Raw genomic sequence first — 14,888 nt, forward strand, 5'->3', positions numbered from 1 at the left:
GTATATTTCACTGTTCCGGTGACCGGTGTCGGTCCGGACAATTAATGGGATTAGGGCCACACTTAAGACAATTTGAGAAGCCATAAACACAAATAATTAGTAATGTTTAATTAGTTAACTATAAATAAGAAAAACAGAACATAAGAGGTTAAACGAGCCGAGAGTCACAGCGATGAGTGACCTCCTCGGAAACGACTGCGAAGTCGTTTAAACTCAAATTTCGAACCGTAAAAAGTGACGCTGTGGTCCTTAGGACCCTTATGAACACGGTGGAAAAGAGAAAATCATGAAAAAGAACTGTTAAGTCAGTCAAATAATTAGGTCAGGGAGCCAGAAGAAATATTAGATTATTTGCAAACCGGGATGAACTGGCGAGGGGCGATTTGGTCAATTGACCCCGAGAGCTGACTCCTGACCTAACTGTCAAATAAAATCGAAGAAAAGAAAATTTCGGAATCGAGAATTAAATTAAAGAACTAATAGAAAAAATAAATAAAAAAAAGAAGAGAAAGAAGATGGAAAAGTCAAAGGGATGACATCATGAATGATGTCATAAAGGCTTAATTTATTTATTTTATTAATTTAGGAATTTTGGTCTTCAAAAAGGGATAAAGATGAAGAAAATAAAAGAAAAACAAAAAATTAATTTAGCTTCCTTCTTCCCTTGGCTTGCCGTCCCACTTGCTTCCCTAAATCCCCCATGGAAACTCTTTCTTTAAGCTTACATTAAGCTTAATTTTTCCTTACCCAACCATAATAACTCTCATAAGAACTTCATTAAAGCTTGTAGTTGCAACTTGAGAAGAGAATTACAAGAAGAAAGAGGAGCTAAAGATAGGGTTTTGAGGATTAAAGAGAGGTGAGCATGTTAACTTATTACTTTCCATTTTTAATGCATCATTAGTTGTTGAATTAGCTTGTAATGTGTTAAAATGAAATAAAAATATGGGGAAGAACAAACTGAATTTTCAGGCAGCTTGAGAGGAGTATGGTTTGCATGAATATGATGCAATTGAATGAGTTTAGAAACCTTACTTAGTTAAATGATTAACATTAAAACCATTAGAAGTAGTTAAATGCATGAAAGTGATGAGTTAGGGTTTTGAATGCTAGGGTTTGTGAACCAAATTTTGGAGAAATGCACAAATGATGACTTTGGTCTATTGTGAGATGAAAAATGGTCAATAATGACCAAAAGAGATGTGTGGGAATTGTTGGAATGAAAACTAAATTCGTAGGTCCAATGGTCATGCTGCTGGCAGCATGACCAAACCCACTTTGAAGGACCAAAACTCAAATTTTACAAGCCCAATTGATATGCCACCAATTGGAGATGAAAATAGACATAAAATAGCACAATTTTCATTAAGGAACCATGGCAAAAAACTGACCAAAACTTGGTGAAACAATTGACCAAAGTGAAATGAGAGCAGGCTGCCACTGCACCAAACTGACCAAATGAACAGTAACTGTTCATTTGGTCATAACTCGAGTTAGATAGGTCAAATTGACCTGAAATTTGGCCAGGGGTTAGAGGTGATATAGATCTAAAACTTTCATGAAGGACATCACCCCAAATTATGCCATTAACCCATTCAAATTATTGAGCAAAGTTGAGTTATCAAACCTGCAACTCTGCAGATTTTCATTTGAGCAGTAATGTTTGGATGGCTATAACTCTCTCTAGAAAACTCGGATTTAGGAGATTCTTGAACCGATGGAAACCTAAGGCATAGTAGAACATTTCATATGAAGAAAGTTAGACCAAATTATGAATTTAACTTGATCAAATTACTGACCAAAGTTGGATCAAAATCTGCCAAAACCCAAGATACCAGTATGAACAGTGCACGTGAACAGTAAACTTATTTTGGCCATAACTTGAGCTACAAAACTCCGATTGAGGTGATCCAAAAATGAGAATATACTTAAGACAATAAGGAACATTTTCTATGAAGGAAGTTTTATCAAATTCTAACAGTAGATCGACTAATGGAACAGTGCAACTTCGGAGCACCAAAACCGAAAATTGGCAATTTTGCCAAAATGACCTAAGCTTTGACAAAATGACCAAAACCAACAAGTTTAATGACCAAAATGTGGTATGTGGGTGAAGTTGGAGTTCCCATACCTATTAAGCCTTAAAAAGTCAACAATTTGACTTGAATAGTATAGTGAATAGTAACCCAAAACACAAAAACTTCGAGAACGTCGAATTTAACGCAATAGAGCTAGTTAAAATGAAGTGAAATTTATTTTTGGATTTGTGCTAAGTTATGGTACTGAAACACGGTGAAATTGTGTGTTTCAGCTGAAAAAGACTTGGAAGCTCGGAGAGACTGAGTCAAGGCCTAGAGGCGACTCCAGTCAGGTTTGTGCACAATAAATCCTATTTAAGCATTTTACCCTTGAAAAATTGATTTAGCATGCAGTATGAATTTATGAACTTTTGTGTTGCCACCTTGTGATCAAATTGTAACTTTGGAAATTGATTTGATTTTTGTATGCAATATTTGAATGAAATGTTTGAAATGGATTTTATGTTCACACTTAGCATGACAGTATCACATTTCCTCCTCCATTTATGGGGTTGAGATCGTTTATTTCCTCCCTCTCTGGCTTGCCAGTTGAGGTTGTAGATCGGATGAGTACTCATTAGCTAGCTAGCCACCTCCCTCATTGATTTCGATTAATGGGGTTGTAGATTGCTTTGTCGTGGTGTACAACGCGGCATTGATCGGAAATTTTGTGTCATGGCTTAAGTTGTGTATGATTTTGGCAACACTGTGTTTATGAAATTGTTTGACTAAACTGTGTTTAATATATTATTTGACAAAATGAGTTGTTATGAGCTTTGATATTTGTGAAATGTGATTGTGAAGTATTCAAATTATGTTTCATCAATAAATGATTTATGTATCGCAATTTAAATTTTTATTGTGCACCACTGAGTATGTTTATACTCAGCGATAGTTTAATTTACTGTCGCAGATAAGAGCAAGGAGAAAGCAGCAGAGTGAGCTGCGGGATTAACAAAAACTTCTTGATCCCTTTTGTACGGGTATTGTTTTATACCCTTGTGGTTATTTTGATGTAAATACTGTAAAGTCATAAGTATCAATGTAAATTGAGCAGTTGTAAATAAATTGTAATAATATTATTTTAGATTTTCTTCTGTAAATTTAATATTTGTACATATGAATTTCCTGCTTTATGTTTTGTGAATGAAATTATTAAATATTCTGAGTTGACAAATTTGATTTGGATTGTGGAACTGTTTTGGAATGAATTGATTTGAGTTGAATTGTGAATTATTAGAGGTTGGGAGATGTGAAACATTTTTGGGAGTGCTTTTTACAGGTATTTGAAGAACTGGTTTCTCAAAATAGAGAGGGAACTCTGTCAAAATTTTTATAAAATTTGCAGCAAAATTAAAATGGACAAAAATTTTTACTAGTATTTAAACTTTGAATAAATGGTTTTTAATTCCTACTAAAATGCTCACCACTTCCAAAATGTAAGAAAATTGTTTCAAAATCACTTGTAGGGTACTTAATGAGTTATCGGTAGGTGAAGTTCGGTAGTTCATTAAGTATTCTACAGGATCATGTTATGCCTTACTGAGGGGTAAGGTGTGACATGTTTTAGTGGTATCAGAGCATGGTTTTGCAATAAATTTTGACTATGTATGTGAATATTTCTTTGATAAGTACAACTGCTCAAGTGTCTTTAATTGATACATATGACATATTTACATCATGAATATGCACTAATGGAGGTCAACCTCCTTGTGTTTGATCTCAGGAAGTAGAAAATTGTGAAAAACGGAATGGAAGGAGGAGATCATTCTGAAGAACAATCTGTTGAGGCTGAGGTTCAAGGGGAAGCCCCAGCACTCCAGAATGTGAGTGGGTCAGCCACTCCAGCACTGCAGTTTCCTGCTCAATTTATGCAGCAGATGGCTGCCTTCTTTCAGCAAATGGAGGGTAATGTGCCACCCCAAGCTCAGATGCCAATACCTGTAGCCCAACCACAGCCCTCAGCTAGGCAATATGAAAAATTGATGAAATTTGAGGCCACTGAGTTTAAAGGCACTGTGGATCCACTGGAGGCAGAACAGTGGTTGGAAAGAATGGAACGAGTTTTCAGGAAGCTACGATTACGTAAGAATTGAAGTTTGAGTATTCTGTTTCATTGTTGCAAGGGGATGCGTTTGAATGGTGGAAGACCATCCCCCACAGCCTGGTTGAGCCACCTGGGCTGACATGGACAGACTTTTTGAGGGAGTACCGACAGAAATGGGTTCTCGATGCATATGTGGATATGAAGTTGCAAGAATTTTTGAGTTTGAAACAAGGGAACCGAACCATAGCAGAGTATGAGAGAGACTTCTCAAGGCTAAGCCACTATGCTGGAAGCTTAGTCTCCACCCCCAGAGACAGATGCAAGAGGTTTGAGTCCGGGCTAAGGCAGAGTCTGAGAATGCAAGTTGTGGGTTTGGACATCGAATTTTCTTTGAATTGATCTCACAAGCCTTGGAATTAGAAAGGATAAAATCCGAAAGGGGCAGTGAAGAAGGGTTCACAAGAGAAAGAGAAAACTGAAAAGACTACTGAACAAGCATCTGGAAGTGGTTCTGGGAAGAGGAAACAGTTTAGAGGATCTAGCTCCCGTAGAGGCAGAGGCAGATTTTCTGGCCAAAGACCACCCTGGTCTGGTCAGCAGACCCAGTAGGCACCCCGAGGAGCTCTATCAGTCCGGCAGTGTGAAACGTGTGGTAGAACTCATGGTGGGGTTTGTTTCAAGGCTACTGGTGCATGCTTTAATTGTGGAGGAAGCGGAAATTTCGCTAAAGATTGCACTAGTCCGCGCCGGTCTGGATCTTTTACTACATCTGAAGGATCAGCACAAATCTCTGCACCTAGAGGGTCACAGTCAGCTGCTAGAGGCAGAGGTAGAGGTAGGGGTCCTGGTAACACTCCTGGAAGTCAAAGCACTGTTAACCAGCCAGCATCCAGTGGCGCACCAGTCAGAGTGTATACCATGCGTCAGAGGGAGGAAGCTGAAACATCAGATGTGGTAGCTGGTATTTTCTCCATCCTTGACCAAGATGTATATTTTTTATTTGATCCTGGCTCCACACATTCATATGTTAGTGCTAGTGTGATGTGCTCTACTGCTATTCAGTGTGTACCAATGGACTATGATGTGTTAGTAACTAGTCCATTAGGCCAGGAGGTCAGGGTAAATAGGCTATATAGAGACTATCATTTGGTGATCCAAGGACATATTCTCCTATCAGACTTGATTGAAATGCCCTTTAGAGATTATGACATTATCTTGGGCATGGATTGGTTAGCCAGGCATCACGCCACGATTGACTGTAGACTGAAGACAATCACTTTTGGTCTCCCTCAGTATGGTGATGTAGTAATACATGGGGAGAGACAGTTATTACCTTCAAACATCATTTCAGCTGCATTGGCCAGGAAAATGATTAGAAAAGGGTGTGAGGCGTACTTAGCACATGTGATAGACACCCAAGTGAGGAGTCCAACATTGGAGGACATTCCTACTGTATGTGACTTTCCGGATGTATTTCCTGAAGAATTGCCAGGATTACCTCCAGAAAGAGAAGTGCAGTTTGAAATTGATGTTATGCCTGGTGTGGACCCAATCTCCATAACACCATATAGAATGGCACCTGCAGAATTGAAAGAGTTGAAAGTGCAGTTGCAAGAACTGCTTGACAAGGGCTTTATCCGCCTTAGTGTGTCACCTTGGGGAGTGCCAGTGTTGTTTGTAAAGAAGAAAGATGGCACTCTCCGTTTGTGTATTGATTATCGGCAGTTGAATAAGGTGACAATAAAGAATAGATATCCATTGCACCGCATTGATGACTTGTTTGATCAGTTGAGGGGTGCAGCTGTGTTCTCCAAAATTGACCTGAGATCAGGTTATTATCAGCTGAAAGTACAAGAGCAGAGTATTTCTAAAATTGCCTTCAGAACCCGCTATGGCCATTATGAGTTCTTGGTCATGCCATTCGGGTTAACTAATGCTCCGGCTGCTTTCATGGATCTGATGAACACTATCTTCAGACTATACCTTGACCAGTTTGTTGTGGTATTTATTGATGATACATTGGTCTATTCGAGGAATGCAGAAGAGCATGATAGACATCTACGGATTGTACTGCAGACTTTGAGAGAGAAACAACTATATGCCAAACTGTCGAAATGTGAATTTTGGCTGAAGGAGATATCCTTTTTGGGGCACATAGTATCAGCAGAAGGTATTAAGGTAGATCCTAGCAAGATTGAAGCTGTCCTTAATTGGAAGCCACCCAGAAATATCACAAAGATTCGCAGCTCAAGGTTAGCTAGATACTACCGTCGATTTATGAAGGGATTCTCCATGTTGGCATCTCCATTGACCAAGCTACTTAGAAAGGATGTGAAATTTCAGTGGACGGACAAATGCCAGCAAAGTTTTGATGAATTGAAAAGATGTTTGACAGAGGCTCCAGTCCTGACTTTACCCACACCGGGTAAAGAATATACAGTTTACAGCGATGCTTCTCATAATGGGTTAAGTTGTGTGTTGATGCAAGATCGAAATGTCATTGCCTATGCATCACGCCAGCTAAAACCGCATGAGAGGAATTATCCAACACATGATTTGGAACTTGCAGCCATTGTGTTTGCTCTTAAGATCTGGAGATATTATTTGTATGGGGAGAAATGTTACATCTACACAGATCATAAGAGTTTGAAGTATTTGGGCACCCAGAAAGAGTTGAATTTGAGACAGAGGAGATGGTTAGAGTTGATAAAAGACTATGATTGTCTGATAGACTATCAGCCAGGGAAAGCTAATATTGTGGCTGACGCCCTAAGTCGCAAGACTATGGCAAGTCTACGGGTTACTCCTTTGTCTTTGGTACATGAGTTGAAGTTATTACATGCCAGTTTAGAGATTAATGATGATGGGCAGGCAGCAGTTGCATGGCATGTACAGCTAGTGTTGATTGATCGATCGTAATGGTCGCTCGTAATGATGAAAGGTATCGGTCGTTGGAAGAAGTCCTACAGGCAAGAAACCGAGTTCTCAATCGAGATGATGGTTTCTTTGCTACACCAAGCGCGTAATGTGTGTTCCTAATGATGTTGATTTGAGGCAGATCATTTTGAAGGAAGCACATGAGTCTCCTTTTGCCATGCACCCTGGTGGTACAAAAATGTATAGAGGGCTAAAGGAGCATTACTGGTGGATGGGTATGAAGAGAGATGTGGCAGAGTTTGTGTCCAAATGCCTAACTTGTCAGCAAGTAAAGGCAGAGCATCAAGTACCCACTGGGTTGTTACATCCACTACCAGTGCCGGAATGGAAATGGGAAAGAATAACAATGGATTTTGTAATGGGACTTCCGCGGACACAGAAGAGTCATGATGCAGTATGGGTCATTGTCGACAGACTGACTAAGTCTGCTCATTTTCTGCCAGTCCGGATGGACTACAGTTTGGACAGATTGGCCAGGTTGTACATTGATGAGATTGTGAGACTGCATGGAGTGCCAGTATCCATTGTATCAGACAGAGATCCTAGGTTCACTTCTAGATTCTGGGGTAGTCTTCAGAGAGCCCTAGGAACTAGATTGAACTTCAGTACTGCATTCCACCCACAGACAGATGGCCAGTCTGAGAGGGTAATTCAGATCTTGGAGGACATGCTACGGGCTTGTGTGATTGAGTTTGAGGGTAGTTGGGATACACACTTGCCTTTGATTGAGTTTGCTTACAACAACAGCTACCAATCAAGCATTGGGATGCCTCCATATGAAGCTTTGTATGGCAGGAAATGTAGAACCCCGTTGTGTTGGGATGACGTGGGTGAAAGAAAAATGATTGGACCCGAAATTGTTCAACAGACTGAAGAGAAAATCAGGGTAATCAGAGACCGACTTAAAACTGCATCAGACCGTCAAAAGTCCTATGTTGATTTGAAAAGAAGGGATATTGAGTATGCAGTGGGTGAGAAAGTTTTCCTCAAGGTTTCTCCTTCGAAGAGGATTATGAGATTCGGCAGAAAAGGGAAACTAAGTCCTCGTTTTATCGGGCCATATGAGGTTCTGGAAAGAGTGGGTCCTTTGGCATATCGGTTGGCACTACCTCCAGAGTTGGAGAAGATACATAATGTCTTCCATGTGTCTATGTTGAGGAGGTACTGATCAGACCCATCTCATGTACTACCAGTAGAAGAAATAAAAGTGAATCCAAACCTCACATATGAAGAAGAACCCATAAAGATTTTGGCTTATGAGGTGAAGTAGCTACGGAATAAGCAGATACCGTTGGTAAAAGTGCTGTGGAACCATCATTCGGGCCAAGAAGCTACTTGGGAACGAGAGGAGGACATGAGGAGACAACACCCACAGCTGTTCAGAGATTGATACCATGTAAAAATTTCGAGACGAAATTTATTTAAGGAGGGGAGAATTGTAACACCCCCATTGCATAGCCTGGTATATTTCACTGTTCCGGTGACCGGTGTCAGTCCGGACAATTAATGGGATTAGGGCCACACTTAAGACAATTTGAGAAGCCATAAACACAAATAATTAGTAATGTTTAATTAGTTAACTATAAATAAGAAAAATAGAACATAAGAGGTTAAACGAGTCGAGAGTCACAGTGATGAGTGACCTCCTCGGAAATGACTGCGAAGTCATTTTAAACTCAAATTTTGAACCGTAAAAAGTGACACTGCGGTCCTTAGTACCCTTATGAACACAATGGAAAAGAGAAAATCATGAAAAAGAACTGTTAAGTCAGTCAAATAATTAGGTCAGGGAGCCGGAAGAAATATTGGATTATTTGCAAACCGGGATGAACCGGCGATGGGCGATTTGGTCAATTGACCCCGAGAGCTGACTCCTGACCCAACTGTCAAATAAAATCGAAGAAAAGAAAATTTCGGAATCGAGAATTAAATTAAAAAACTAATAGAAAAAAATAAATAAAAAAAAGAAGAGAAAGAAGATGGAAAAGTCAAATGGATGACATAAAGGCTTAATTTATTTATTTTATTAATTTAGGAATTTTGGTCTTCAAAAAGGGATAAAGATGAAGAAAATAAAAGAAAAACGAAAAATTAATTTAGCTTCCTTCTTCCCTTGGCTTGCCGCCCCACTTGCTTCCCTAAATCCCCCATGGAAACTCTTTCTTTAAGCTTACATTAAGCTTAATTTTTCCTTACCCAACCATAATAACTCTCATAAGAACTTCATTAAAGCTTGTAGTTGCAACTTGAGAAGAGAATTACAAGAAGAAAGAGGAGCTAAAGATAGGGTTTTGAGGATTAAAGAGAGGTGAGCATGTTAACTTATTACTTTCCATTTTTAATGCATCATTAGTTGTTGAATTAGCTTGTAATGTGTTAAAATGAAATAAAAATATGGGGAAGAACAAACTGAATTTTTTGGCAGCTTGAGAGGAGTATGGTTTGTATGAATATTATGCAATTGAATGAGTTTAGAAACCTTACTTAGTTAAATGATTAACATTAAAACCATTAGAAGTAGTTAAATGCATGAAAGTGATGAGTTAGGGTTTTGAATGCTAGGGTTTGTGAATCAAATTTTGGAGAAATGCACTAATGATGACTTTGGTCTATTGTGAGATGAAAAATGGTCAATAATGATCGAAAGAGATGTGTGGGAATTGTTGGAATGAAAACTAAATTCGTAGGTCTAATGGTCATGCTGCTGGCAGCATGACCAAACCCACTTTGAAGGACCAAAACTCAAATTTTACAAGCCCAATTGATATGCCACCAATTGGAGATGAAAATAGACATAAAATAGCACAATTTTCATTAAGGAACCATGGCCAAAAACTGACCAAAACTTGGTGAAACAATTGACCAAAGTGAAATGAGAGTAGGCTGCCACTGCACCAAACTGACCAAATGAACAGTAACTGTTCATTTGGTCATAACTCAAGTTAGACAGGTCAAATTGACCTGAAATTTGGCCAGGGGTTAGAGGAGATATAGATCTAAAACTTTCATGAAGAACATCACCCCAAATTATGCCATTAACCCATTCAAATTATTGAGCAAAGTTGAGTTATCAAAACTGCAACTCTGCAGATTTTCATTTGAGCAGTAATGTTTGGATGGCTATAACTCTCTCTAGAAAACTCGGATTTAGGCGATTCTTGAACCGATGGAAACCTAAGGCATAGTAGAACATTTCATATGAAGAAAGTTAGACCAAATTATGAACTTAATCTGATCAAATTACTGACCAAAGTTGGATCAAAATCTGCCAAAACCCAAGATACCAGTATGAATAGTGCATGTGAACAGTAAACTTATTTTGGCCATAGCTTGAGCTACAAAACTCCGATTGAGGTGATCCAAAAATGAGAATATACTTAAGACAATAAGGAACATTTTCTATGAATGAAGTTTTGTCAAAGTCCAACAGTAGATCGACCAATGGAACAGTGCAACTTCGGAGCACCAAAACCGAAAATTGGCAATTTTGCCAAAATGACCTAAGCTTTGACAAAATGACCAAAACCAACAAGTTTAATGACCAAAATGTGGTATGTGGGTGAAGTTGGAGTTCCCATACCTATTAAGCCTTAAAAAGTCAACAATTTGACTTGAATAGTATAGTGAATAGTAACCCGAAACACAAAAACTTCGAGAACGTCGAATTTAACGCAATAGAGCTAGTTAAAATGAAGTGAAATTTATTTTTGGATTTATGCTAAGTTATAGTACTGAAACACGGTGAAATTGTGTGTTTCAGCTGAAAAAGACTTGGAAGCTCGGAGAGACTGAGTCAAGGCCTAGAGGCGACTCCAGTCAGGTTTGTGCACAATAAATCCTATTTAAGCATTTTACCCTTGAAAAATTGATTTAGCATGCAGTATGAATTTATGAACTTTTGTGTTGCCACCTTGTGATCAATTGTAACTTTGGAAATTGATTTGATTTTTGTATGCAATATTTGAATGAAATGTTTGAAATGGATTTTATGTTCACACTTAGCATGACAGTATCACATTTCCTCCTCTATTTATGGGGTTGAGATCGTTTATTTCCTCCCTCTCTAGCTTGCCAGTTGAGGTTGTAGATCGAATGAGTACTCATTAGCTAGCTAGCCACCTCCCTCATTGATTTCGATTAATGGGGTTGTAGATTGCTTTGTCGTGGTGTACAACGCGGCGTTGATCGGAAATTTTGTGTCATGGCTTAAGTTGTGTATGATTTTGGCAACACTGTGTTTATGAAATTGTTTGACTAAACTGTGTTTAATATATTATTTGACAAAATGAGTTGTTATGAGCTTTGATATTTGTGAAATGTGATTGTGAAGTATTCAAATTATGTTTCATCAATAAATGATTTATGTATCGCAATTTAAATTTTTATTGTGCACCACTGAGTATGTTTATACTCAGCGATAGTTTAATTTACTGTCGCAGATAAGAGCAAGGAGAAAGCAGCAGAGTGAGCTACGGGATTAACAAGAACTTCTTGATCCCTTTTGTACGGGTATTGTTTTATACCCTTGTGGTTATTTTGATGTAAATACTGTAAAGTCATAAGTATCAATGTAAATTGAGCAGTTGTAAATAAATTATAATAATATTATTTTAGATTTTCTTCTGTAAATTTAATATTTGTTCATATGAATTTCCTGCTTTATGTTTTGTGAATGAAATTATTAAATATTCTGAGTTGACAAATTTGATTTAGATTGTGGAACTGTTTTGGAATGAATTGATTTGAGTTGAATTGTGAATTATTGGAGGTTGGGAGATGTGAAACATTTTTGGGAGTGCTTTTTACAGGTATTTGAAGAACTAGTTTCTCAAAATACAGAGGGAACTTTGTCTAAATTTTTATAAAATTTGCGGCAAAATTAAAATGGACAAAAATTTTTACTAGTATTTAAACTTTGAATAAATGGTTTTTAATTCCTACCAAAATGCTCACCACTTCCAAAATGTAAGAAAATTGTTTTAAAATCCCTTGTAGGGTACTTAATGAGTTATCGGTAGGTGAAGTTCGGTAGTTCATTAAGTATTCTACGGGATCATGTTATGCCTTACGGAGGGGTAAGGTGTGACACGTATTATGTATTAATAGTATTTCATAGCATTTTCATGTCATTTGTAATTGGAAACATAAGTCCCACATATATATTCATATCATTTTTATGTTTAAAAAGTCATTTCATGAACATTTCTCAAGGTCCACATTTAGTGTCTTTACTTCACCTAGCAAGTTGTTCAAAATGTGGCCGCTGTTTGATCACACTTCCTTCATGGAAGTTGTTTCTATATGTCTTATCTTTATTTTCCTTTTTGATTCATGTCATTTGAAGTTTTAGAACTCAAGTTATAGTCAAATAACTACAACTGGTTACTATCTCTTTCTGGGTCCAGTATTAGGTAGATTTTGGAGTTAAATTTATCTAATTAATTGGACATGTTACAGTTACTTTTGGGCCTAATGTTCTTCATAGAAGTTATTACCCTATGTCTTATGATCACTTAGAATTTTGAATTATAATTTTTCAAGTTTTTTAGAATTAATTATAGCAAATTAACTGGTCTGGACTCATGTACCATATACTATCAGGATCCCAGGTTCAGGTCAGTAGCTTTGACTCTTAATTTAGGATCCTTACACTCAAAATTTGAGGCAAGTTCTTGAATAAAAGTTGGAGCCCTGTCTCTTAGGTTTCTAGAACAGTTTGGCTCATCCCATTTGGGATTTCCTAGTGGGATATATGATATAAACTTTGTTCTAGGGTCAAGTGACTATTTGGTTAAATTTCAGGTTTTGGTATGCACTTGTCCTAGTAATTGACCTAGTTCCTTTAGGTTCTGGGTTTTGGTCAAAACACCAATATTACAGATCTATGTCTTATAAAAATTTTGCCATTAGTTTCACTATATTTAGAATTTTGTAGGTCAAGTTATAGCCTTTTTGCCAAAACTAGTCGGCTATACCTAAGTCCAGAATTTCTGGACAGTTTGGTTCTGGACAGTTTTGTTGACCTAACATGTGCCAGCAATTTGATTTAGTTAGAGTCAATTATGGGTTATGTGTTCTTCATGAAAGTTGTGCTCCTATATCTAACTTTCCAATGGTATAAAAATCAGGTCATTCTGATCTTTCTAGAGGGAGTTATGGCCAAATGAACATGTACTGTACTGTTCATTTGGTTATTTTTCTGGGTTTAAGTTATGGTCATCCAAATTCAAGCTATAATTAGGTCAAGTTATGGATAGTTTTTGGGCATGATTTCTTCATGAAAAATGGGGCATTTTGACCCTAATTTCATCTCCAATTGGCCTCAAACCAATTGGAGCAATACAATTCAAGTTATGGTTGTCTAAGCATGCTGGACTCATTAGTCCAAAAATCATGCATGAAAACACACTCCCAATTTTCAATTCCTCCAATCTCCCAAACTTCATTTGACATACATAACACTTCTAATGATCAACAAATCATCTCAACAATGCCAATTTCAAGCAATAACACACAAGCCCCAAAGTTAGGTCAAAATCCTAACTCAACATCACAACTTCATACAACTTAATGAAATTTAATTTTTAATACATATAACTTCATCAATCAACATCACTAACCCAATTTATATCAATTAAAAACATCAAAGTCCCCTTCTCATTATGGCTGCCGAAATTCAATTCCTCATAAACTTATCAATTTCTTTTGATTTCATGTAATTTCTACTCATCTCAACATCAATTCAATGTTTAATGAAAGAAAGAAGAAGGATTAGGCACTAACCTTATGTTGATCACTTCTTGACTTTGACAAAACTTCACTAATTCCAAATTTCTTGGCTGCCACAATCTTTCTTATGGTGTGGGAATAATTTTTAATGAAGGGAGGTATGGGTTTTGGGGTGGAAAGCTTAGGGAAAATCAAGCTTTAAAGAAAGAAAATGGAGGAAGCTATGCTTCCATGGTGAATCGGCCTAGTAGAGAAACAATGGAGAAGATGATAGATTTTTATGTGTTTTAATTTAGTTTTTCTTCTTTTTAACTCTTTCTTATCCCTTTTAAATTGGTTGTTAAATTTTTATTGGTTAAAAATTTTAAATGATGTCATTATGACATTATGCTTAGGTAATAAATGTTATTTCCTTCTTTTCCTTTTCTTTTCCCTTTTTCCATTACTTAAATTCATGTTTTTAATTTGTTTTATGTGTTTTAATCTCTCTCATTTCACTTGGCATTTAGGTCAAAATTCATCACTGAGGGTGAAATGACTAAAATGCCCTTCACGGTGCTTATCGAGTTTTATTCGTCTGTACCGATTAATAAAATTTTCTTGAATTTTCTTTGACATTTTTAATGTCATTTAATCCTCATAAAACCTTCAATTTAATCCAAAATATTTATTCTACAGGGCTTCTCACGGGTTTGGGATTGGCAACTGTCTTCACAGTCACTTCCCAATACAGTCACCCATCGCCGTGACTCCGGCTCGTTTAACTAATTTACAATTCATTTCTTTTATTTTTCTTTAATTTTTATTGGTCTTTATTTAATCATCTCATGACTCCTTACTCTAGTTCGAGTATAGTTCCAGATATCCTGACTATCCGAATAAACATTAGTCGTCGGAGCAGTAAAATATACAAACTACCTAAAATGAGAGCGTTACAATAATAATAATAATAATAATAATAATAATAATAATAATAATAATAATAATAATAATTTACAGGGCTTATTCTAAAAGTTGTAATGATATGGTCCCTGATATGAACTGTTGGATAATACAAGTGATTGAGGTGGAATAACGTGGGTAACAAGTTAAACTAA

The sequence above is a fragment of the Hevea brasiliensis genome, chromosome 9, assembly GCF_030052815.1.
Source record: "Hevea brasiliensis isolate MT/VB/25A 57/8 chromosome 9, ASM3005281v1, whole genome shotgun sequence".
Classification (NCBI taxonomy): Eukaryota; Viridiplantae; Streptophyta; class Magnoliopsida; order Malpighiales; family Euphorbiaceae; genus Hevea; species Hevea brasiliensis.